At 40.2% G+C, this 26,968-nt stretch overlaps 1 protein-coding gene across 1 annotated transcript in view; it reads left to right on the forward strand.

The window, feature by feature from the left end:
• VAV3 (vav guanine nucleotide exchange factor 3) overlaps nt 1-26,968 on the forward strand; it is a 404,297-nt gene that overhangs the window by 1,501 nt on the left and 375,828 nt on the right. The window lies entirely within an intron of this gene.

The raw sequence follows: 26,968 nt of genomic DNA on the forward strand, positions 1-26,968 counted from the left end.
GCTGCTTAGCAACCGGAGCAGTGCCTTTTAAGAAGGAACGGACTTTATATGATTTAATAAGTATGTATTTAAAGTTAAAGCACACACAGTCATCTCTGATTCTTGGTGTCAGTGTTTCATCAGCGTCTCTGCACTTCAGATTCTGCATTCCTTGCCTGTTTGCCTTCAACCTGCTGGTGGGCAGTCCCTAAGAAAGAACAAGCATGGAAGTGGGGAGAGCCATATGTATTTAAAAGTGAGATAAATTATTTTATACCCCCATAAACCTCCATGCTGATTGCTACCTCTTGGTACCCCTTCAGAGTTGTCTCAACTCTGGATATTCCTTTGAGGGGTTTAGCAGACTTTTCTATTATGGTGGGAGCTGCAATCAGTTAGCTACTCTCACACATCCCCATTTTCCACTTGGCCTGTAGCCTCAGGAGGCAGTGTGGGTCAGGATGCCTTGGCCCACCAAGCAGGGAATACAGTACTGTGCACATTTCCTGGAACTTGTTTCCCGGAACTCTTAGCAGTTGCTCTCAATAATCACGTTTTCTGGACAGCTGAAGAGTCCTTTTTAAACCTTGGAGCCTTTATTTTAATGCTAACAATGGATGAGAATTGTTTTGAATGTATTTCACTCTTCTCCTCTTATAGTATGTTAGATGCAATTTAATCTTTCTGATGACCAAAGGTTGTCATTACAAGCATCGATGAAAATCGAGCACATACAATGCTCTAAGGGTTCTGTTCCCTACTGGGGGTAGGTAGCACAATGAGCAAACCAGGATACTTGCCCTAAAGGAATTATTACACTATGCCATCAGATGATAAATCACTGGGTTATAATAAGGTAAGGAGGACAGCTGATGACTTTCTTTGTGCCGTTGCACTTTTGAGTTCTTAAGTTTGTTCAACCCTGAGGTTTCTGGTTCCAAATTAAGTACAGTTTCTCCTGTAATGTCCTATGAGAGGGTACTTCCCTCAAATGGGAATCCTAGAAGGCTAGTACCTGAACCTGGTGATGTCTGCTTTTGCTTTCCTCTTGGTTCTTGGCCTCATTGCAGAGAGGCAAGGCTGCTGAACAAGTGGATGCTAGGCAGATGAGTTTGTATCATGCAGGTTCTCATTAAATCCTTAAATGAGATTTCTGAAATGATTTTATGAAACAACTTGACATATTTAGCATGCTTATAGTGCCTAGCACATATACTTAATATGTACTTAATAAATGTTTACTATTAGCAAAATTATGTAAAACATTTTTTCTGCTATTGTTATACTAAGAGTGATAGATTTCAATAGAAATTTTAAAAGAATTGTAGAGGCCTACCGGTTCCTTTGGGCTGATATCCCTAAACATTTTGCCTCTAACTACTCATAGCTTTCTTGGGAAAGGTTCTAGCTGTAGTGAATAAACTATTAACCTGGTACAACCCTGTCATGTCCCAGGAGAATGTATTCCCCTGGCATTAGAGATGTCATTACTAGTACTTGTGGCTTTTTGGTGTGTCTGAGAGTCATTCTGTCTACTTGACTTAGGTTCTGTTGAAGATATTAATTTGAAATAGACTATTTTTTATAGCACATGATATCCTAAGCTGAGAAATAACTGGAAGCTGTCACTTCAGACTTTTGTGACATATTGAGACTGTAAAGAGCAGATGTTGACAAAGGAAATTTTAATTTATTGATGTTTTGTTTGTAGGCTGTTTAGCTTTCCTGAAAGAGGCTATAAAATGACCAGGCTTTTAAAATGAGTGTTTATTCCAGTGAATGGGATGCCTTTCTATTATTTGTTAGCCTTCTGCCTTGTTTGCATTTAAAAAAATAAATAACTGCAAATAATGACTACTCAATTATAGGTCTGATTCTTGGAATCTTAACAAGTTAGTTGATTATCTTTCAAAATAAAAGCATGGATGGGATCCCAGTTTTCTTATTTATTCTTTCTGGCTGTGGACATCAGTTTGTTTTTGATCTTGCCATCCTGGTAAGAGGATGATCTTCAGTTCAAAAATAAGAATTTTTTGTCATGCGGATTTAGTTTTTGTTTTTATTTATGATGGGTTAAAAAGGTAAACATTAATCACAGTTATACATTTAACAGGTTCTTGTTCTTATAGAATACAGTTAAGTAAAATGCAGTTGGCCAGTAAATGTCTAAGAAATTTGGTGTCTGAATATGTTAGATTTTAGTGTCTATATTTGAGATTTATTTTTCATCCCAAACAGTATTCTAGCCAGGACACAAAGCACGTGAATGATTCCGGAAGAGAAGAGCCTACTGGTGATAGCTGTACTGGGTGGGCGGCACATGCTGGGGTTGGGGCAGGGTGGGGGGTGTACCTGTGGAAGGGCATGAGTTATTGGCTTGATGTCACTTTTAGTGGTTAAGAAGATCTTCATGAATGCCTATAACCACCCCTAGATCTATCATGAATGAGAGTACCTTAGTCTTAGTTTGAAACTTAAAATTTTGTTTTATACTATGCTTTATAGTAGGGGTAATACATTTAGTGAGTTTACTGGCCACTATGGACAGTATATGTAAACTTTGAATTGTCTAAATGAATAATTCAGACTTCAAGGATTCCTTCAATGAATATTTACTTGTTCCTACTATGTTCCAGGGACTGTTTTAGACACTGTCTTGGACAAACTCAACAAAGTCCCTGCCCTAAAGGGATTTGGATTTTAGTAGAGTTGAACCATAAATAAATGACTATATAATTATTTATATATTTATATTTTTATATATAATTATATATATATTTGTGTATAATGTGCTATGAACCCATTTGAAGCTGAGTTAGCTAGAAAGAAATGTAATACAATTTTATAGAAGGTAGTCAAGAAAGTCCTCTCTGAGGGAGTGACAATTAGGTGGGACCTGAAGTGAGTGAGGGAACACGGGAATGTCAGTGTTTGGAAAAAAGAATATTCCTGGCGGAGGGAATACCAAATGCAAAGCTCCTGAGGTCATTAAATGGCGGGCGTGCTGGAGGAACAGCAGGGTCAGTATGGCTGGAGGAGAGTGAGTGTGGGAAAGAGTGGGAAACATGAAGTCAGAGAGAAAATGGAAGCTCAATTTTTAGGACTTGTCAGCCACTTTAAGGACTTTGGATTTCACTTTGAGTGAAATGAGAGGTCAACAGAGGGTTGAGCAGAGGAGTGATATGGCCTGATTTACCTTTTCTTTTCTTTTCTTTTCTTTTTTTTTTTTTGAGATGGAGTCTTACTGTGTAGCCCAGGTTGGAGTGCAGTGGCCCGATCTCAGCTCACTGCAGCCTCTGCTTCCCAGGCTCAAGTGTTTCTCATTCCTGAGCCTCCTGAGTAGCTGGGACTACAGGCACGTGCCACTACTCCTGGTGGCTACTTTTCTGTATTTTAGTAGAGAGGGGGTTTCACTCTGTTGCCCGGAGTGGTCTCCAACTTCTGAGCTCAGTCAGTCCACCTGCCTTGGCCTCCCAAAGTGTTAGGATTACAGGTGTGAGCTGCTGCACCCAGCCCTGATTTACCTTTCCTACAGTTACTTTGGCTACCACATTGAGAGCAGACTGGAGATCAGCAGGGATAGAAGTGGCCAGGCTAATACATCATTCAGACAAGAGATAATGGCAACTCTTACCAGAGCACTAGCAGGGCAGATGGTGGGAAGAGTAGGCTCTGAATATATTCCAAAGGTGGAGCCAGCAGGGATTTATTGATGGACTAGATTAGGGATGTGAGAAGAGAAGAGTCAAGTTTGTCTCCAGAATTTTTGACCTGAGAAACTGGATGATGAAGTTCCCATTCACTGAGATGGAGAAGACTAGAGGAAGTATGGTGTTGGGGTGTACGTGGGGAGATGGGAAGGAATATCTGGAGCTAGTTATGATTGAAATGCCTAGTAGACATCTAGATGGGTATGCCTAGCAAGGAGTTGGAGATGTAGATATAAAGTTTGGAGTCATCAAGGTGAAGATGGTATTTAAAATCGTGAGACTGGGTGATACCATGCAGGAAGTAGTGAAGAAAAAAGAAAAAGTCTGAGTGAGCCATTGTAGCATGCCTGTTCTTGAGGGTAGAGAGATGGGGAGAACCTGTGAAGGAGTTAAGAGGCAGTGGCCATGAGGTAGGAGGGAAACCAAGTGAACAGAGTATTTCTGGGAGGAGTGATGACATGTCAAATGCTGCTGATCAAGTGAAATAAGGCCTGAGGATAGAAGATTTAAACAATGTAAGGTTCCTTGGTGACCTTGACAAAACCAGATTTGGTGATGTGGTAGGCAAACACCTGATAATAAGAGAGGGTTGAGACAGCATTATAGAAATCTCTTTAGGGAGTAATTTTGCTGTAAAGAGAACAGGAAAATGGGGTAGTGGCTACTAGGGGAAAAGAAATCAAGATATGGGTTAATTAATTTATTAATTAATTTTAGAGACAGAGTCTTGCTCCGTCACCCAGGCTGGAGTGCAGTGGTGAGATCTGCCTCCTGGGTTCAACCAGTTCTCCTGCCTTAGCCTCCCAGATAGCTAGGATTACAGGTGTGTGCCACCATGCCTGGCTAATTTTTATATTTTTAATAGAGATGGGGTTTTACCATGTTGGCCAATCTGGTCTTGAACTCCTGACCTCAGGTCATCAGGCCGTCTTGGCCTCCCAAAAGTGCTGGGATTACAGCTGTAAGCCACTGTGCCCAGCCTAGATATAGTTTATTTTCTTATTACACAATTCTTATTTTATACCTATTAAAAGAGCTCCTTTAGATGGACAGATTTTCTCATATGGTACTCTCGTGTATATGTGTATGTATGTGAAAAGATACCTCTGTATATGAAGAATGAGAACATATGGGCACAGGGAGGGGAACATCACACACCGGGGCCTGTCAGGGGTTGGGGGGCAAGGGGAAGGATAGCATAGGAGAAATACATAACAGAGATGACAGGTTGGTGGGTGCAGCAAACCACCATGGCACATGTATACCTATGTAACCTGCACGTACTGAACATGTATTCCAGAACTTAAAGTATAATAATAAAGAAAATATAACTAAAATTTAAAGTGTTTTAACATCATCTTTTTGTTCAGATTGTGACTATTCTGAATACCACTGGAACTTAGAGTCATTGATTGCCATGTGTTTTCATAGTGTTGCCCTTTGAACACCTAGTGTTGGTGATGCAGCGTTTCTAAAATGATTAATCACTATTGCCTGTGAGATTTCCTTCTAAATTGAGTTTTGATGCTGCTATTATTTTAAATAAAGGGTTAAATAGTTTCTGCTATACACAACCATACATTGTTTTAAACAACTATGATTATTAGTTTTAGCATTGAGGTATGCATTCCAAATACATGTCTACACACTCCCTCCTCCCATACAAGGTGGTGTGACTTACAGATTTTTGGGTTATACAAAAGGGAAGGAGGAAGAACTGTTACTTTCCAAAAAGAATGGTGTGCCTAGTAACATTTTTAGTCAGTTCGTTCAGAATAATGTCATTCCTTAGTCTTCTCAGAAGTCAGTAACCTCTTTGCCATTTGTTAGGTTATTTTCTTGGATAATCTGCCAGCATAATTTTAAACTCAACACCAATCAGGATCTTTTCATGTAAAGTAGTTATGGCATCTTTAGGCATCTTAAGCTCTTGTTTTGTCTGCACGATTGTTGGCTTAATCTAAGTTCTCTAGAAAACAGAGCCTGGGGTAAGGCAATGAAGTACTGAAACCCTCTTGGTGAGGTGCAATTCCATGGCTTGCCAGAGTGAGGAAATGAGACGGTGTCTTTTTTTTTTTTTTTTTTTAAGATAGAGAAAATTATATCATGTTTGCAATACAAATGGAGTTGATCTAGTATAGATCACCACATATTTTTAAATTTTCAAATACAGTGGATTGTTTTTATTATTCTCGAATCCTCTGTGGCAATTGACGTTAGTGATCATCCCCTTCTCCTAAAACTCTCTCTTCCCTTTACTCTCACCACACCATACTCTCCTGGTTCTCTTGTACCTCTTATTATTCCTTCTCAGTTTTTGTTTGTTTGTTTGTTTGCTAGCTTCTCTTTATTGAAAAATGTCTTAAACATTTTAGAGTTTTCTCTTTAGTTGTGTTTTCATTTCATATTTGCCTCCCTGTAGCATCTCATGACATCTGCGGTAGTACCTACCTTGCTGAATCCCAAATTCATACTGACAGCTTCAGTCTGCCTGTTTTACACCTCTGCCTCTATAGTTACAGTTGCTCCATAGGTATGAAGTCTGATCATTGTAGAAAGTTCACTCCCAATAGAGAGGGGTGGATTGGATGGGACAAAAGTAGGTGTGAGCAGGACTGGTACTGAAGTCATTCAACAGAAGATGAGGCCAGAGAAAGGAGGCGAATAGAGGGATTATGAGGAACAAAAAGGATTAAAGTGATAATTATGAGTTGGGATGGATGGGACTTTGCAACCTTTTAGATACAGAGAAAGACTGGAAAGTATCTAGGCTGAGACTCAGGTTTCAGCATCAGGTGACAGGAGTGTTATAAAGAAGGGGCACATTTTAGTGAGAAAGGGAGCACATTCTGTCTTGGACTCTGAGTTGGAAGTTATTACCAGTTACCCTCTCTCTGCTCAGTTTCATGCATCCCACTCTCTTAATACCCCTTTCTTTTGGGTTTATTCTACTAATACCTAAAACCCAACAATCCTTTGAACTCATTGCTTCTACCACCTCTTAACTGCCTGCTTCAGTTTTCATTTCCTTCCTACTTAGCTTAAATACTATAGCTATTATAATTCTCTGATTTCCCTTGATTTGTCCTGCTTGTTTGGATAAACAAAACCCTGGTTAAATTCAACTTATTGAATTACTTATTTCCTGCTTTCAACTGAGCTGCTGAATGTAATGGAGGAAAACCCGCATTACACTTTAAGTTCACGATCCCTAACCTCAAGTGGGCATCTTGGGCCATCCAATCATCTGATTACATTTCTCTAATGCTCTCAAATGGTCTAGAACTACTGGCAGTCCCTGAAATGCTTTTAGGGATCCCACAATTTCAAAACTCTGTTTATAGTTTTATTTATAATCTAATAATAATAAATTATTTCCCCTCATTCTCATTTTGTAATGTGTGTATAGAGGAGTTTTCCAAAGGCTGTGTGATAGTGCCCATGCCGTTGCTGTGGTTGACTGTAGAATATATGCTTGTGTATGTTTCAAAGGCTTATCAGTTTAGAATTCTAATAAGTTAAACATTAATAGCTATGAAACCTCAAACAAAAGCTGCTGAGGATTCTCAATCACGTTTTAAGAGTGGAAAGGGGCCCTGAGGAAAAAAAAAGTTTGAGAACTGCCTGAGACCATTTACTTTTTGACTCTCCCAGGTCATTCTGTAGTACCTTTTTTTGTTTCCTTAAACCTTCATCACCCATTTCTCCCTTCTTTCTCTCAACTCGTAACCTTACTTCCTATTCCACTGAGAAAAAACAAAATTGGAAGACAGCTTCCTCAGGCTCCCACCTTCCTGCATCTGTGCTCGTAGATGATGCCTTCTCTCCTGCACTATGAGTTAGTTAACAGTGCTCCTGGCCAAGGCAAGTTTCTCCTTCACTGTTACCCCGATGCTCTTCTGTATCATCACTTCTCTCTTGGATTTTTCCCATTTGCATGCATGTATACCGTTCTCCCCTTCATTTGATGTAAGATATATTTTCAAGGTAGAGATAGAAACATGTGGATGAACATTGGGTGTGATGGAAAGTGGCTAAGGATGCCTAGGGTTTGATCTGAGCTACTGGGGCAGGTGGTCAGACAACCTCCTTGTAACTTTAGTGGTTCCTAATGGACCATGGGATAAAATCCAACCTCCTTAGTATGCAAGAGCTCATGGTCTTGTCCTGCTTCATCTCTCAAACCTCTTCTCCACTCTGTACTCCTGACCTTTTTGCAGTTTCTTGAAAACACTATGCTGTTAAATGTCTCTGTGCTATTGCATATACCTTTTTCTGTACTTGAAGTTCCTTTTTCATTTGTCTACTTGAAGATTCAGTTCAAGAGTCATCTTTGTATTGTCTTCCCTGTCTTTTCTCCCAGGTGTGGCTGAGCACATGCTGCTTTGTGCCACAGTGTCTGGTGGAATGCAGCATTTCTTGCTGTTTTGCAGTTTTTTTTTTCCTTATCTGTCTCCCTTCCAGGCTTTGACTTGATTGAGGATGCCATAGGCTAATTCCTTTATATACAGCAGTAGAAATGGACACAGGGAGTCATACCTAATAGGCGTATGTAAATAGGCATAGATTAAATTCATCAATGGGATGACAATGGTGACACTTTATTTACTACTTTTTCAAACGTATACAAATTTTAAAAAAAAACACAGTCAGCACTGACTGTCATTAAAAACCAAAAATACTTGTTAAGTGCCATTACTAATAATAGCAGGTAACATTACTTCACCGCTTACGAACTGAGTGACTCTCAGAAAGTGACTAAACCTGTCTTATCTGTCTGTTCTTTAGCTTCCTCATTGCTAAAATAGGCCAGATAAAAGAACCTACCTCCTAGGGTTCTTGTGAGGGCTAGCTGAATTAATTAATGTGACTGACTTATAACAAGTGCCCAATAGATGTTAACTATTTTTTACTATAATGATTATCACTGCTTCTGTGGAAGCATACAAGGCAGTTACTAAAACCTTCCATGCATTGTCTCATCTAATTGTCCAACACCATGAGGCAGGCACTGTTATTTATCCCCATGTGGTGGATACTCTGAAGCTAAGAGGGGTTTAGTAACCTGCACTAACAAATGGTTTGTAGTAGAGCCAAACTTAGAATTAGAACATTAAGAGTGAACTGAATTCTCGTCACAAGGCTATCGGCACATCTGAATGTGAACTGCAATGAGGACTGAAATGAATTTTTCCCCTGCATTGTATTTTGCTCTTGTGTGGGGCTCCCTTGGAGCAGTGTTCTGATTGGCCTTGTGGCTGTTGTTAATAGCACCTCCTTACTAGTCGGATATTTAGTTAAAATTTTGCCTCAGGACAGGAGAATAGTTTGAACCCGGGAAGTGGAGGTTGCAGTGAGCTAGGATCATCCCACTGCACTCCAGCCTGAGCAACAGAGTAAGACTTCATCTCAAAAAACAAAACAACAACAACAAAAAATTTGCCTCAGGATACTGAATGTATCTGGATGATTTCATACATATTCATCACACTATTCAGTATAAAATGGGTGTTAGACTTTTGACAGGTATGTAATGGGAAAAGGAAAGGAAATCAGGAAAACTAAGGAAAGTTAATGAGGGGAAGAGAGAAAGTGAGTGTAGCTGTTCCTTTTTGGCCTTTTAATGTTGTGCCTTGTGACAGCTGGTCTCAAGCACATGGTTTAATGCTCTATTCTGGAGTTAGGAGTGCCTACATTTCTCTGGGAAGCAGGAACACTGTTTAAAATGATGTGCTTTGATAATGGCATTTTTTCCTATTATAAATTTTTTTTTTTGTAAATTCACAGACAACCTATTGTTAGCTATTATTTGGAGCGTTATTTTACCATATTTTTCATCCTCTGTTAACATAGACCTTGCATGGTGTTAAAGCCAGTCACAAGTTGACATTCTGGTTTTCCTTAATCTTGGGCATTTAGTGGATAGAACCATCAACAGCAAAGTAGTTCCTTTTGATTTCCATGTAAAATTATTATTATTATTTTTTGAGACGGAGTCTCGCTCTGTCGCCCAGGCTGGAGTGCAGTGGCCGGATCTCAGCTCACTGCAAGCTCCGCCTCCCGGGTTTACGCCATTCTCCTGCCTCAGCCTCCCAAGTAGCTGGGACTACAGGCATCCGCCACCTCGCCCGGCTAGTTTTTTGTATTTTTTAGTAGAGATGGGGTTTCGCCGTGTTAGCCAGGATGGTCTCGATCTCCTGACCTCGTGATCCGCCCGTCTCGGCCTCCCAAAGTGCAGGGATTACAGGCTTGAGCCACCGCACCCGGCCAATTATTTTTAAATTGTGTTTTGTGCCGCTGTCTGAATGTGCTTTCAAAATCTGTGTTGCAAGAAGTGTAGTCAGCTTTCGAGTTGCTTGCTTAACAGGAAGCCAGCAGCGCATGCTACTCACATAAGAGTTCTTTAAAGGGTCAATTAATATGGAATATTTAATGATATATTTGATACTCACCTTCCATGGTTTTCAAAGTGCCCGTCTTAAAATAGATCTGTAACAGCTGGTATGAATAAACAAGCGTCGTGCTTCCCTATGCCTTTTCCTGGGAGTATGGGGGCAGCATGGTTTAATGGGAACACTTAAGGTCAGGAGTCAGGAGACTTGGGTTCTAGTTCCAGCTCTGTCTCTGACAGGCTGTGTGACCTTCGTGTTTCCTTCTCTTTGCCTCTGGCTTCTGTACTTACAGCAATAGCAGTGGATGCTTACATGTGCAATAATACACCAAATAGCAACTAAAATGTTTTACACATCTAGGCAGCATTATGGTTTCATGATCAGGGATCAGGCAGAAATGATTGAATCCCAGCGCTGGCACTTAACAACACTGCCCCTGGGAAAGTTACTTTACTTATTGAATCTGTTTTCTCATCTGATAGGCAAGAAATTGTGGAATTTCTTTGCAGGATTGTGGTGAGAATGAAAATACTTAAATGCCTGGTACATGGTAGGTGCTTGGTAAGATTGTTTCCTTCCTTCTCCCCACTGCCTCCCCAATTCTCATGTCTATGAGACAGGAAGAATAAGATCTTATCACTGCTCTACAGAGGAGGAAATGGAGATGTGCCCTGGCTAAAGGGCTTTTCTCAAGGTCACACAGACAGGAAGTGGTGAAGACAGGACTTCAGTCCAACTGTCCTAATTCCAAATTCGGCCAAGTTTCCCATTCCTGCTGCCTTATTCAGTGGATAGATGGCAAATTGCATGAGGAAATGACTGGAAGAGTGCTGTCAAAAAACAAGGCATGGCCTGGAAATGTAAAATGAGATTGTATTATTTTGCACTGAAAGTTGTTCTATTAAAATGAAACATCTAAAATGACGAAACCTGTTTTCTGTTATTTTATAGTCTGATTAGTTTGTGGATTATTTGCTTTTTGGTAATTTTATAGCCCCTCTACTTTCTGTTTGGTTCTGTTTTCATGGAAATTTGTGCAAGTGAAGCAGTTATTTAAATCATCACATTGTCTGCTAAATGTTGGACTTTGCGGTAGATGCTGGGTATTCAAATGTGAATGAAACTCAATCCCTGACCCTGTGTTCCTTTTGGCTATACAGTATGGGTTTTACTTCATATTTTCCCTTATAAAAGAGTGGATGGGAATGAAGCCATTTGTGTTAGAGTGAATGGGCATGGCTAAAGTTTGGTAGGTGGGTAATGCTTTTCTGGATACATAGTTAATTTTGCTGATGTGTACATTATGCCACTAATGTCACAAAATGAATTTTTTTATGTGAGTGCATGGCTCAAGGTATTTCTCTCTTTCTTTTTTTTAGGTTGAATTATATATATATACACACACACATACGTGTGTGTGTGTGTGTATATATATATATAACTTTATTTTAAGTTCAGGGGGACATGTGCAGGTTTGTTACATCGGTAAATGTGTGTCATGGGGGTTTGTGGTGCAGATTATTTCATCACCCAGGTATTAAGCCTAGTACCCATTAGTTATTTTTCTTGATCCTTTCCCGCTTCTCACCCTGCACTGTCTGATAGGCCCCAGTGTGTGTGGTTCCCCTCTGTGTGCCCATGTGATCTCATCATTTAGCTCCCACTTATAAGTGAGAACATGTGGCATTTGGTTTTCTGTTCCTGCATTAATTTGCTAAGGATAATGGCCTCCAGCTCTATCCATGTCTCTGCAAAAGACATGATCTCGTTCGTTTTTTATGGCTGCATAGTATTCCACAGTGTATATGGACCACATTTTCCGTATCCAGTCTATCATTGATGGACATTTAGGTTGATTCTATGCCTTTGGTATTGTGAATAGTGCTGCAGTGAACATATGTGTGCATGTGTCTTTATACTAGAACAATTTATATTCCTTTGGGTGTATATCCTGTAATGGGATTGCTGGGTCAAATGGTATTTCTTTCTTTAGGTCTTTGAGGAATCACCACACTGTCTTCCACAAATGTTGAACTAATTTACACTCCCAACAGTGTATAAGTGTTTCTTTTTCTCCATAACCTTGTCAGCATGTTTTTTTTTTTTTTGACTTTTTAATAATAGCCATTCTGACTAATATGAGATGGTATCTCATTATGGTTTCGATTTGCATTTCTCTGAAGATCAGTGATGTTGAGCTTTTTTTCATATGCTTGTTGACTGCATGTATGTCTTCTTTTGAGAATTGTCTATTCATGTTTTTTGCCCACTTTTTAATGGTGTTTGTGTTTTTCTTGTACATTTGTTTAAGTTCCTTGTAGATGCTGGATATTAGGCCTTTGTCAGATGCACAGTTTGCAAAAATTTTCTACCATTCTCTAGGTTGTCTGTTTACTCTGTTGAGAGTTTCTTTCACTGTGCAGAAGCTCTTTAGTTAGATCCCATTTGTCAGTTTTTGCTTTTGTATTTCTCTCCTTTCTGTAGAAATTTGTACAGGGCACAAAAGCATAGAGATAAATCATATGAAGTTCCCATTTTTAGGGGACGAAGAGAAAATGGGGTTCATCTGGGAGTCAGGCTTTTGCAAGAATGCAAAAATAAAGTTATTGGATGTTATAAGACTGGTACAAAAGTACATGCAGCTGGGTGAGAGAGATGAGACCAAGAAGAGGACAGAGACATGAATGGTTACTACAGAGGAAGAAGGTTTGAGAAATAAAACTGAGTGGAGAGAGAGTTATGTGAGATGAAGAATGTGAAAAGATATTCAGATCTCAGTGATGTCTCTAACAAAAAGCTATTCTGAACAATGATGTAGGACCCTTAATAACATCAGTACTGGAAATCTGGCGGTACCATTTGCATTTGTCAGGAAAGATATTAAAGTACCTGTCTTTGGTGGATAGGCTGGAGCATGAGATGATGTTCTATTCTCTTGAATATCTTGAAAGTTCAGGGAGCAAAAACTGTAGAATCAAAATGCTTAATGGGCATCTAAAGTGCTGTAAGTAAAGATGCTTGCTCTCTTTCCCTTCTGTAACCTCTAGACTTGCTACTTCTGCCTCCCTCACACCTACTGAGCCATCCTCCCTGTGCTCTTTAGTTGACTGATCTCTCTCCTCTCCTGGTCCGTCTGGTCTTGACTATACTCCTAAGTCCTGTCAGAATTTATGGTCAGCCTTTCCATTTTTACTCCAATTCCCTGCACCTTCTGTAACATGAGATTTGCCAGTCACCTGACTCCTAGAGCACCCTCCTTCTTCTTAGGCTTTGCTGCCCTTGCCCGTGAGCAGCAGAGAGCTGTTGGAGAAGGTGGCTTACCACCCTGTTTTTACTGTCTGTGTTCACTGCAACTTGACCCTGCTTTCATTCACCTCTTTGCAGTGCCTCATAACAACACCCTCTTGGCTTCCTGTCATTCACCTGGTCATGTTCCAACCCTCCAAATCCCAGACACCCTGAATCCCTAACTCCCTTCGTACCAGCAAGCTCAACTAGTCCTCATCATTACCACCCAGTCCTCCTGAACCCTGACTTGTCCTCAGTTCGCCCCATTCCACACGCTACAATGATGACTATTTGTTACTAGAAGTAGCAGTAGCAACTGTGCCAAACTTTACAAGTTACATTTGTATGCACATTTTTGCCTTCTGATTCCCAGAGAGAGTTTTGGGTCTTGAAGTGGATGTTTAATAAATTAGAATCTCAGAACCAGGTGCTATGAGAACTCTGATTCTCAGAAGTTGGACACTATAGAGTAGAAGTACCTTTTTTTTTGGTTTCTAGTTTCCAGAAACCAGTGGTATGCTTGGGGAGCGTTTTCGATGAACCAAAAGCTCTCAAGTCACGTTTTTCAGTTCCCAGCAGCACCGAGGCTGTTTGTCCCCTCTTGCAACCAGCTCACAGCATCTGCTTATTTTTGCAAGCCTGTTTTCAGTAATGTTGTGGTTCACTAGTGCAACTTTCTCTTAATCATATAGGCCATACCTTATAGAGAAAGTTGGTCTAGTGTAATTCCATCACTTATCAATACTCCAAAATGTAAGTTTAGCAGAAAACCTTCAAATATGAGAAAGCATTTGTTGGCTAAGGAAAGTTAGTAAACTTAGTTCAGTCAGCCACACAAGAAATGCATAAGTTCAGATTATTATGACAAATAGAACTGTGTGTGTGTCCATACATGTACTTTGGGATTCCGTAAAATATAGCAATTAATTCATCCTCAGTAAGAGGGAAGCAGGAATTGAGAGCTCTGGAGCTCAGAATGAGTGGTAACACAAAAGATTTGGGTGCTTCCAGAGACACTGTTTAAGAAAAGAATGTTCAGGCCTATAATCCCAGCATTTTGGGAGGCTAAGGTGGGCAGATAGTTTGGGCCCAGGAGTTCAAGACCAGCCTTGGCAACATAGAGGCTCATCTCTACAGAATTTTTTTTTTAATTAGCTGGGCACAGTAGCACATGCCTGTACTCCCAGCAGCTTGGGAGGCTGAAGTGGAAGGATCTCTTGAGCCTGCAGGGCCAAGGCTACAGTAAGCCATAATCATGCCACTGCACTCCAGCCTGGGCAACAAAGCAAGACCCTGTCTCAAAAAAAAAAAAAAAAAAAAAAAGATTTTTCATAAGTAATTGTTGAAAAATAAATGAATTAGATGTAAAAAAAAAAAAGGGAATGTAACATAAAATGTTTCTTAAACTACATATAAATGCAACAAGCTAAATTTCATTTATGCAAATGTTTAGAGAGTTTCTAGATTGTAACTTTGAGCTTAAGGACTTTTAATTAATATGCTATTCTAATAAGCTTGTGAGGCAGCATGTTATAGTAGAAATTGTAGTTTCCATTCCTTTTCATTAAGCCTGTTTAAGTCTAAGGGGATATAGGTCGTAAGTTAAAATGGGAATGAAGCATAGTTGAAAGCTAAGTTTGCAGTAGTAAATATTGTAAAACATGAGTTCAGTAACTAAAAAACCATATTAATCTTGGACTAGAATGGTCCTATTTGAATGAACCATTGTGGCAATTCAGTTTATTGTTTTGTTTTGTTTGTTTGTTTATTTTTTTGAGATGGAGTCTCTCTCACCCACACTGGAGTGCAGTGGCATGATCTCAGCTCACTGCAACCTCCACTTCCTGGGTTCAAGCGATTCTCCTGCCTCAGCCTCCTCCTGAGTAGCTGGGATTACAGGCACATACCACCATGCCCAGCTAATTTTGTATTTTTAGTAAAGATGGGGTTTTGCCATGTTGGCCAGGCTGGTCTTGAACTCCTGACCTCAGGTGATCTGCCCACCTCGGCCTCCCAAAGCGTTGGGATTACAGGCATGAGCCACTGCGCCCGGCCAGCTTTATTGTTGAAAGAGTTATATACAATTATAGTGCTGAAAAAAATCTTACAGATAATTCTAGTTCAGCAACTTGGTTTTAAAAATGAGCAGTCTAAGTCCTCTGATGTGTATACAATGGTTTGACCAAGGTCATTTAGTTTGCCAGAACCAGTCTCAATGCAGGTTTTCATTACAGAACACTAATGACCTGGGCCCTCAAGAGAAGTTTAAATCATGTTTATTCTCTTAAACTTTTTTTTTTTTTTTTTTTTTTACAAGATTAGGAAGTACTTCTGTTCAGAATTTCTCATATGAAGCACTTATTATGAAGACCTTATTTTCTCTCACTCATGTATGCTTTTCGTTTTTTGGATGCAGTAGTTTAGGGGAATCTGTAAAGGTAGGGGTACAGGGTCTCAGACTTTGGAGCTTAGAATGTCCTGGGAGAATTGAAAAAGCATTGCAAAATGATTAATGAAAATTATGAAATCAAAGATCTGATGCTTAAAGGAGTAATTCCACAGCTATCCAAAACTTGGCCATTCAGCATTACTGAGTTCCTAAGAGAGATGTTTTGCTATTTTAAGCCAGATAACAAAAATGTGTCCCAAATTCCCAAGAGTATGAGTATTCATGTATGTTTAAGTGTCACCATAAGTTATTACTCCTAGGTTGCGAGTTCCATGAAATTAGGGACTGTTTGTTTGTCAGTTTCCTGTTCTTGGCTCAGTACCTGGCACAGAGTGACTGCTCCCACGAATGGCCATTGAGTGAATATTTAATGAGTCCTTCACATTGACCTTAATGTTGGTTGAATGAGAATGCTAGATGTTATTTTTAAATCATAGGATGAAAAAATTATGATATTCTGCCAGTTGTTCCGCAGTGGGTGACAGCATGTTCTCTTGGAAGAATATGGACTTTAGGATCGGCCAGACCTGGGTTCAAATTATGCACCATTAGGTGAATGACTGTGGGCGAATTCCTTAATCTCTCAACATATTAATTGTCTTTCTTATGAAGTGGGGATAATTCTTACTGCAGAGTGTTGTGAAAAGTAAGTGAGCTCAGATGGGCCAGATACCTAGCACAGCACCAGAGACGTAGTGGACAGTTAGTAATCATGTGAGATTCTTTCCCTTCTCCTCTCCCACTCCATTACCTGATCTTCTCATAGTACAGGGCGTTCCCCACAGTTCTTTTGGAACTCTGTGACTTTGCTGGTCTATGGCAAACTTTTCTTCTCTGTTGTAGTCATCTTTGTGCAGATGTTTTATTAGACTCATTGAATATAAGACTTGAAATATTGTGGCTTTAAAAAATGATATAATTGGCATATTTTAATCTGTCGATTTGTCTGTTGACAATTTCATGTGTGTAACACTCTACCCAGAACTGGGAGACCTGCATTCCACATGGCTCTGTTGCCGATAAGCTCAGTGATCTCTAAGTCTCCATTTTGTCTGTGATCACGGGTGGCATTTTATAGTGAAAAGGATGTAGGCTTTAGAGTTCAAATTTTGGATCTGCTGTTAATTAGCTGGATGATCTAGGGCAGGCTCTTTTACTTCTGGGTTCCCTTGGCTTCCTCTGGAGGCCACCACTGTCTATGCTGTAGGCTGCTGTCATGATTTGATAAGATAAAATATGACAAATTCCTGCCTCAGAGCTTTGAACGTTGTAAACTCTTAATAAAAGAGTGGCAAAACACCTTTCACTAAATACTATTATGGTTAGTATTATTAATGTCTATTTCCCTTAGGTAGCTGAGGGATCCAGTAATAGAACATAATTATTATAGGTGAAGAATTTTAGAAGACACTGAGCAATTTCTTCAAGGTCACATAGGAAGTGATAATGGAGTAGCATGTAGTTGTGAAAATGAGGAATAGTCCATCTTATTAATATGCTCTCTGTTTGTGGAATCAGTTATTTGGATTATTTCCAGTTCTCTTTTATGGATAGCATGACTGTCCATGTCTGCCAAAACAGTAATCTTACTGAGTGAACCCCTTTGTAACCCTTAGAATGCTTCCCCATGCTTGGAGCGTGGACCCTGCCGCCCTTCCCAGCCTCAACTCCCTCCTCTCGCTCATTCCATAAACAGCCATTCCCAGAATTTATCACACCATTTTTTTCTTCTAGAGTTGGAACTTGCCATTTTCTTTTGTTTCTTGGTTTCCAAATACCCCTTGTATACATCTTATCCTTTTAAATATTGTTTTTGTGACTGATTTTTCTTTTCTTTCTTTCTTTTTTTTTTTTTTTTTTTTTTTGAGATGGAGTTTCACTCTTGTCATCCAGGCTGGAGTGTAATGGCATGATCTTGGCTCACTGCAACCTCTACCTCCCATGTTCAAGTGATTCTCCCACCTCAGCCTCTTGAATAGCTGGGATTACAGGTGCCCATCACCACGCCCGGCTAATTTTTGTATTTTTAGTAGAGATGGAGTTTCACCATGTTGGCCAGGCTGGTCTCGAACTCCCGACCTCAGGTGGTCCACTCGTCTCGACCTCTCTAAGTGCCGGAATTACAGGCGTGAGCCATCGTGCCTGGACATGACTGATTTTTCTACTAGATCTAAGCTTCACGATGGCAGGGGCCACTTACATTTTATTCACTGTTGATTCCTGGGGATCAGCACAATGACCAGCACTAGTGCTCAATAAATCTGGAAGAATATATAAATAACTATATAACCACTGTTATTAGTAGCAATAAACAAGAGGGAAATAATTTTAGATATTTGTTAAATGCCTTTGTAAGTTTAAATTGCTCTGAAATTAAATATGTAGGTGTTTTTCAAGGGCCTCTAAAAATTCAAATGTATCTTGTAATTAAATAAGATCTTGGTTTTTTCTTATATAATCTTTCATGTTAATGAGGGCAAATCTGAAGAGAGGGCAAATAAACATAGTTTAATATCTAGCAGTCTTTCATCTTAGCCAACATTCTTCACCCAAGACCTATAATAACATTACCTAAACTATCCAGGTGGCTGGGCACAGAGTCAGTCTTGAGCCAAATAGCAGAAGGATTTAATGATGAAGTTGAACATTCTTAAAAGATTAGATTGTGCCTGGTACATTTCCTTTCGTCCGAGACCTTCTGCCATTTTTGGTTTGCATGTCCCAAAAGTGCAAGCTATTTCATATTACACTCTTCTGCAGGTTCCAAACTGCATTTTGTGGCTGGGCGCAGTGGCTCATTCCTGGAATCCTAGCATGTTGGGAGGCTGAGGCAGGTGGATTGCCAGAGCTCAGGAGTTTGAGACCAGCCTGGGCAACATGGTGAAACCGTGTTTCTACTAAAATAGAAAAAATTAGCTGGGCGTGGTGGTGCATACCTATAGTCCCAGCTGAGACTGGGAGGCTGAGGCAGGAGATTCGCTTCAACCTGGAAGAGGGAGTTTGCAGTGAGCTGAGATTGTGCCACTGCACTCCCGTGTGGGTGACAGAGTCAGACCCCATCCCAAAACAAACAAACAAAAAACTGCATTTTGTTCATTCAGAAATAGAGTTCATTCTTTCATTCATTCAGCATTTATTTCACACCTACAGTATTCAAAGCCCTCATTAGGCACTGAAGATATAACAAAGAATTCAGGTTCTAAGAGAGGTATATTTTGGAGGACACACTCTCCCTATAGCTCATGTTTACCTGTGGAAGAACTTTTGTTAGAGTATTAGTATATACCTGGGTATGTCTATGTTACTTAGTTTCTTCTGGATCTTCTCTTTGAGACATACTTACCTACAAAGAGGGTGGTGGTTTTCATTTGTATGACAAGCTAAGCAGAGTAGGTCATGTCTCCAAGGGAAAGGCTTACTACATGGGGAGAGGGTAGTAGAAGATGAGAGAGGGTCCTGCATCCTTAAGTGACGGTTTCCAATATATGTTAAGTTTTGTTAATAAAAACACCTACATTTCGATCTGTTTTCAGTGTCTTTGCTCCTTGGGTTTTTCACTCAGTAGGAAAGAGGAGTATTTATTATTTTGCCCCTGGGAGACTGTGAAGCTTATGGCAGCCTAACCCACAGGCAAATGCCTGTCAAAACCAGGCACAGCTGTTTGTGATGGGTGTTCAGGCCTTAGCAAGTGCAGGATGCACTGGTCCTAGCAAGTGGAGCCATGCTGGGCTTTGTGGGTCGGCTTTTTGGGTTTTGTGGGTACTGCTTAGACTCATGTTGTAGGTGAGGCTGAGGAAGGGGTTTGACATTTTTAGCCATCTGGGGTGGAATAGCATTTGCTATTTTTACTGTATTTCAGTCAAGGCTCTAGGCCAGGACTTCAAACTGTAAAAGCCACAAAGTTTTTTTTTTTTTTTTTTTTTTTTTTGGACAGAGTCTCGCTCTGTCACTCAGGCTGGAGTGCAGTGGCTTCACGCCGTTCTCCTGCCTCAGCCTCCTGAGTAGCTGGGACTACAGGTGCCTGCCACCACCCCTGGCTAATTTTTTTTTTGTAGTTTTTTAGCAGAGATGGGGTTTCACCATGTTAGACAGGACAATCTCGATATCCTGACCTCGTGATCCACCTCCTCGGCGTCCCAAAGTGCTGGGATTACAGGCGTAAGCCACCACACTCGGCCAATTTTTGTATTTTTAGTAGAGACGGGGTTTCACCATATTGGCCAGATGGTCTCAATCTCTTGACCTCATGATCTGCCTGCCTCGGCCTCCCAAAGTGCTGGGAAGTTTTGAGAGTGCTATTGTGCGAGGTTCTTTCTTTAAATAGTGAGAAACAAGCCAAGGAAATGATAAATTGGCTTCACCACGTTCACTTAATTTTGTTCTAGGCCAAATGAAGGCCCTGGAGGGACTAATCTTATGTAATTTTGTAGTTTATCTACAAGATCTTAATAGGCCACCTGTGATATGACCAACCTCAACTGACTAACCAAGAGCAGACCAAGAAAGCATCCTCTATATACATATATCAAAACATCACTCTGTATCACATAAATATGTACAATTATTACATACGAACTAAAAATAAAAGGGGGAAGAAAGATGGCCAGAAGTGACTGGCCACCAAGACTCTAAGAGTAGGCGATCTAGTGTGCCGAGGAAAAAGGAATTGAATCAGAACTAAGTCAAAAAGGAATGCTTCCTCTCTGCAGATAAGCAAGTCTCAAAGACAAGACCTGTGAGAAGCTGAACTCTATATTGCCCAGGGGGACAGAAGCATTTGTTCTTATACCCCAACAGAAGTTCCTCTACAAGAAAACATGAGTTTTATTTGCTCTGGATTTGATAACTAAGTTCTGGCCATTAGATCATGGAACTGTAGCTGTAAAATAATTGTTGGATTTTGTTATTTAGCAGATATAAAGGAACGGGGGTGGCCCTTAAGAAATATATGGCATATTCTTGGGTTGAGATAGACAAACAAGTCAGTAAACTTATTGCAAACTAAAAAGTTAAGGTGAGTAAAAAGGCCTGGGCTTGGGATAGATTGTAGAGATCAGGTTTTCTTAGAAAATCAGGGAGAAACTAGAATTGGTTTGAAAAATGTGTTTTTTTAATGATCAGAAAAGAAGCAGTGGTAGACTGAAAAGACTGAGCTAGGAGAAATGTTCACATTTCATGAGAGGTATGAAGGGAAAAATGAGATCTTAAGACAGAATACACAGATATAAAAAGGAAAAGAAATTCTCTCTAATGATTACCAATTAGAAAGTGTGATGGGCCTGAAGAAGTGAGACAAGATCTGAAATTTTTTTACCAGGTTCAGAAAATGTTGACAAGTGTCCCTTTAAAGATGTAGTGAGAGTCTGAAGTATGATTTGTAAGACCAAGAGCTGGATATGGTTTTGCATTTTGTACACTGAGTAAAGATTTCTGCTAGTAGAGGTTGAATGCAACTGCTCTCTTCTCGCTGTGGGATCTCACCAGGGTTTACATCTGCCCTGGAGGGATACTTTCTCTAGTTTGTATAAAATATTCATCATCTCATTAGGCTAGTGGTAGCGACCCTTGGATAGCAATATCAAGTGGTTACAGAAAAGTTGCATTTGCAGGGGAAAGTCCAGAGATGCCAGCATAACATACTGAAGAATTCACTGAGTTTCAAGGTGTTAACATTACTGTGATTGGGCAGGCAGGTGTCACTTGCACCCTGAAGGAACATTCTCAGAGTTTTTTGGAGTTCAGATTCTAAGGGGAGGCAGGAAAAGATGAGGGGCATTCTAGGAGGAGACAGTCTAGGGGTGGCTGGATGTGGCCTGATGAGAGTCACCTCCTGGTTGGGATTATGTAACTTGGGAAGTGAAGGTTGACAAGATTTATTTAAATAATGAATGCTTTTTTTTTTTTTTTTTTTTGGTAAGGGAGATCATATTCAAAATCTTAAAATTCTCTGTCATCTGGGAGATTTTATGATAAAACATTGAGGAGTATGTTAGAAAATCAAGTATCTGGTGCAGGAAGTTAAAGAGAAAGTAAGCCGTTTATTTCTACCCAACAGTAATAGCTCTAAAGAGGAAGAGATGGGAAGATGGGAGGAGCCTCTGAAGTTTTCTCAAAAGAAAATGGGATCAGTGTATGAAAATTAAACATGAGGGATATACCCTACTTCTGGCAAAACAAAACAAAAGTACTGAGGACCTGGTCATTAAAATGTACAGAAACTCTAATCTCTTCAAATGTCCATAAAAAGGTGTAGATTGTCACAGGCCCCCAAGGATGTAGGCCTCAGAAATGGTTCTGGAATCAAAAGAAGTTCTCGAATCTTCTGGAGTTCACTTGGAAAAAATGAGAAGACTAAGAGATGACCTTCCTCAGGAAGCAGTTTTTACAGACCAAAGCAATTACACAGCAAAAAGCCGTTGCAACAGATGCTGTTGCCCAAGACTAAAAATTTCTGCTTGTAAAAGATTGTGAAGATGATGACTGTACTTCGCAGAGACCACATTCAGTTTAGTCCTTTAGTGCTAGAAACATGGGACTCAGAAGAAGAAGACAGGAAATTTAGAACATGCAGGCTGGGAAAGAAAGGTTCTACAAATAGAGCCTGGAGGGACTAGGGCGGCCACCACTGCAAATTTCTGAATTTTGAAAGAAGTGAGTGATGTCCCAAATGCCAGACTTTGAGAGAGAAGACACTTTGCAAAGTTAGATTTTTTCCTGCCAGTATGCATGGGGCCACAATTAACCTCCTGCTTGAAGATGTCTCCTAGTTGAGGGTTCTTTTTAAAATTGTGCTAAAATATACACAGCATAAAACTTACTGTTTTAACCACGTTGAAGTATATTCACACTGTTGTGCAATCATCACCACCATCCATCTCCAGAACCTTTTCATCTTCCCCAACTGAAACTCTATACATTAAGCAACAACTCCCCCTCAAGCCCCTGGCAACCCCCTTTCTACTTTGTCTCTCTGAATTTGACTACTCTAGATACTGCATATAAATTGACTCATACAGTTTTTGGCAGTTTGTGACCAGCTTATTTTATTTAGTTTAATGTCCTGAAGGTTTATCCCTGTTGTAGCATGTGTCAAAATTTCTTTCCTTTCTAAGGCTAAATAATATTCCGTTGTACAGACATCACTTTTTGTTTGCTTTTTCATTCATTGATGGATACTTGTCTCCTAATCGAGTTTTAAGCTTTAGAAAATTGGCATAGTATTGCAGGCATCGTGGCAAGACTGAAACCAGGAGGACTTTGTTTTTATTTGTAGAGCCTTCTCTGTCTTTCAAATGTCCTGGAGTTTCTGCTGTTGTCTTTGGAAGCAATTACATGGCTCTGGGTTATGCCAAATTCTGGATTCTGGGAACACCGTCTTGCTTGCTGTGGTAGCTACTTCATGGCCTGAGGATTAACTTTCCTTTTAAATATGGTGGGTGTGGGGCAGATGATAGTCTTGCCTGCCCTTATAACTCTTCGGTCTCTTTAAAAGTGGTGGATGTCAAAGACTTGAGATAAAGTTGAATCAACATCTGAGGCTCTGAAGGAGCTATACTTTCTTCATTACAGCTTGAAGCTGTTTCAAAACAAACAAACAACAACAAAAACCTCTACAACTCTACGCAGGTTTCAAGAGCTCCTCCAGCTGAGAATATAGAATAAGAAATTTGAGAGAGTAAATTTGACCTTTAATATGGTTGGACTTTGTATTGGACATCTTTTGTACATCACTTCAAAATCCTCTTGCTTGGCCTCTTATTGCAACCACAGCTGCAGTAGCCAGTTTGGTGCAAGCTTCCAAGAACTTCACAGGTACACCTGGAGAGCACCTCACCTGGGGCCACACTCTCTACCTGTCTTGTCTTACTCTTCCTCCTCTGGGCTTCTCTCTGGTGCATGGGTTTGGGGGAGATATTAAGTATTCCCCAATAGCAATGGTCAGTTTAGTAATTCATCTTTGTATTTTTCTTCCTTCCTTTCTTCCCCATTTTTAATCTACTGCTCCTTAGGATCACTTCACAAACTAAATTCCTGCATTCAGGGTTTTGTCTCAACTTCTACTTTCTGGGAAACTCAGGCTAAGACAGACTATGTAAAGATTCTCCATGACTTAGATGGGGTTATGTCCTGGGAAATCCATCATAAGTTAAAAGCATTTTAAGTCAAGACTGGGTGTTTTGTAGACATCATGGGATGCAAAACCAAAAAGCACTATATCCAAAGAATGCCGCCGTCACAGTTACATTGTAGAGTATCGGTTGTTTACTCTCATGATCACTTGGCTGACTGGGAGGTTTTGCTTGCTGCCGCTGTCCAGCGTTTCGAGAAAGTATGGAACTGCATATTGTTAGCCTGGAGATAGATCAAAGTTCTAAGTACAGTTTCTACTGAACGTGTACCTCTTTCACATCATCGTGAAGTAGAAAAGTTGTAAGTTGAACCATAGTAAGCCTAGGACCATCTGCGTAAAGGCAAGAAAATCAGAGTCCAGAATTTAATTCCTTTAGAATTTAACATTTTTGGACTTTAACTTGCAAGGAGATTTAGTTTCTAGTCTTTAATATCTTAATGGAAAACTAAGGTTTATTTTTTAAATTGGCGCTGTTATCTTAATGTTTAGGAAAAAAAAAAAAAAAACCTGGACAAATTTAACATAGTTTAATGAAGCCAAGAATGATTTGCAAATTGGGCAGCCCCCAGAACCAAAATAGGTCCACGGCGACTCTGGGGCTGCCACATGGGAGGGTAATGTTTATGGTCAGAAAAAGGAAAGTGACAGAAAATGGAAGTGAGGTACAGAATCAGCTGGATCAGCTGGATTGGGTATAGCTCAGTGTTTGCCTTATTTGAACACAGTTTGAACAGCTGGCTACCTGTGATTGGCTGAAACTCTGTGATTGGTACAAGAGTAGGTTATGGTCTATTTACACATCCTGTTAGGTTACAGTTCACTCTGTCCATATGTACAAAGAAATCTTTAGGCAAAAATTCCTTTTTCATTGTTCTTTTGTTCTGTAAGTGTTCATTAAATGCCCAGTACATTAACAGCCTTTGAGGTAATCCAAGCTACTTGGCTACATGAGAATATTTGAGTACTTCGTGGGTTTAGTGTTGTGAGATAATATCACATAAACTGTTTGGGCTTAACCAAAACAGGAAACATGGAGAGAAAGGACAACCAAGTCATCCACTGGGCACATCTGAATTGTTCTGACATCCTAATTATGTCCCCAGGCTGCAAGCTCTTCCCTCCATGCCTGCTTCCTCTTCCATTTCTCCCCCTTTCTTATCTACATCCCTGCTTCTACAGGGAACAGATATTTCAGTCTTTGGGAATTTATCCCTATTCCCTGCCCCCCCAAAAACTCACCCCCAATTTCCTGATAGTTTCCTCCCTTGAGAATCTAGATCCCTGAACACTCCTGCCTCTGGCCCTCATGGTCCCATCTGGCAGCTCCTTCCTCCTCAGCTTTCCTTGAGCTTAGGGCTAGCTCTTGGCCTTAGTGCCTGAAGGATAGAAGGTGGGGACATTTCTCCAAGTTGGTAGCCAGTTTTCTGGCTCAGTGATAGCCTCCTCTTCTGTAGGATCATGTTTTCCCATTTTCATTCTTGCCTCTCCCACCACCTGTTTATATATGAAGGGTCCAGAATACCTATAGCCCTGAGTCCATCCTCCCTGGCTCCCCAAGAAGGTTAGGCTCGATTCCATGCCAGGCATGTTGAGAAGACTGCAGACATGTTCTGTGTGACAGAGAGCATTTTATGATGCTTCAAAGCAAGGAGGTAAAGCCAACATGATTTCATTTTTCTATTTTCAGGTTTTTGAGGTGAGGGCTGCTGGCCTATGTACTTGATCACAATAGCCTTATTTATTTGGAAAAATGTATTCTAAGTTCTAAGGACTAGACATGTTAGTGTACTACATTCTAAAATTTTTCTTAAATTGGGGCCTACCTATAGTGTATAGATATTAATGCAATCATTATATTGTGTTAATAATTGGGACATAAGCCTTAACCAGAGTCTTAGAATTTTATGAATTTTAATTTATAATTTTATTTTAAGGTTGCCACTAGAAACCTTGTGATTAACTTTAAGGGATTTTTGGCTGTAATGACTGTAATTAGGATAATTATGCATACTTTCTTTAGCATTATGTCAACATGATAGTGAGGACATAAACAGCCAAGAAACAGTTATAGGTGTTCCCTGCTCATTTTGCATTCATCACACATTCATTGAATGTTTTGTACTTATCTCAAATAGTAGAGGATACCAATAGTGTCAGTTTAAGAATTACATGGTTCTTGTCCTCCAGAAACCATAGAGTCCAGCAGGAAGGAAATGACATACTGGTATTTGGCAGGCAGAGATGGAAGTTTGGTTTGAAGAAAACCTTTTGTGCTGATGTTACAGCTGCTGCAGTCACTAGCCACATTCATTGTGCAAAGGCTGGAGGATTCCACAGTCAGCATGGAATGGACCAATTAGTCATGCGTGGGTTTCATCCTTGCCTCTATAAGAAGTAACACCTCAATAGTCATGGTGGTGCTTTGAATTGAAATAATCACACATATTTCTTGGTATGTTTTTCAGATCTCCAGGTACTGTGATTTTGTGTCACATGTGCATTATTTGTTAAAACAGGATTATGGTGTGAATGATGGAGCCGTTTTTTGGGGGTGGCGGTGAAGGGTGTTGTGTTTAGACTCTGTCACTCTTGCTAGGCATCCTTTGTCTGACTGTGTGTAAGGTGTGGCAATCTGAGTAGTCACACTGGCCCTCCCATTTCCCATAGTCTTTGGAAATCTGACCGGCAGCATTGAGAAGTAAGTAAAAGGGGTGCCCTCTGAGATGTCCCTTCCTTTTAAGGAATGATGTGTGTCAAGTCACAAGATCGATTGGGGAAGGAGCAGCGTGACACAGGTGTATCTTTTCTGTGGTTTGGGATGAAGCATAGGTGCATAAATTCCAACCAGGAAAGGAAGTGCACGGAATCCTACTCTCAGGACATCCTTATGGTTCTGACAACTTCTTTGGCAATGTCAGCAGCCCTTGGCATTTTGTCATGCATTCTTCTCCAACGTGAAATTCAGGCTTAGTGCATGCAATACGCCACAGTCAGCCTTGTGGCTACTCCAGGAGGGGAG

This window comes from Chlorocebus sabaeus, chromosome 20, assembly GCF_047675955.1.
Source record: "Chlorocebus sabaeus isolate Y175 chromosome 20, mChlSab1.0.hap1, whole genome shotgun sequence".
Taxonomy (NCBI): domain Eukaryota; kingdom Metazoa; phylum Chordata; class Mammalia; order Primates; family Cercopithecidae; genus Chlorocebus; species Chlorocebus sabaeus.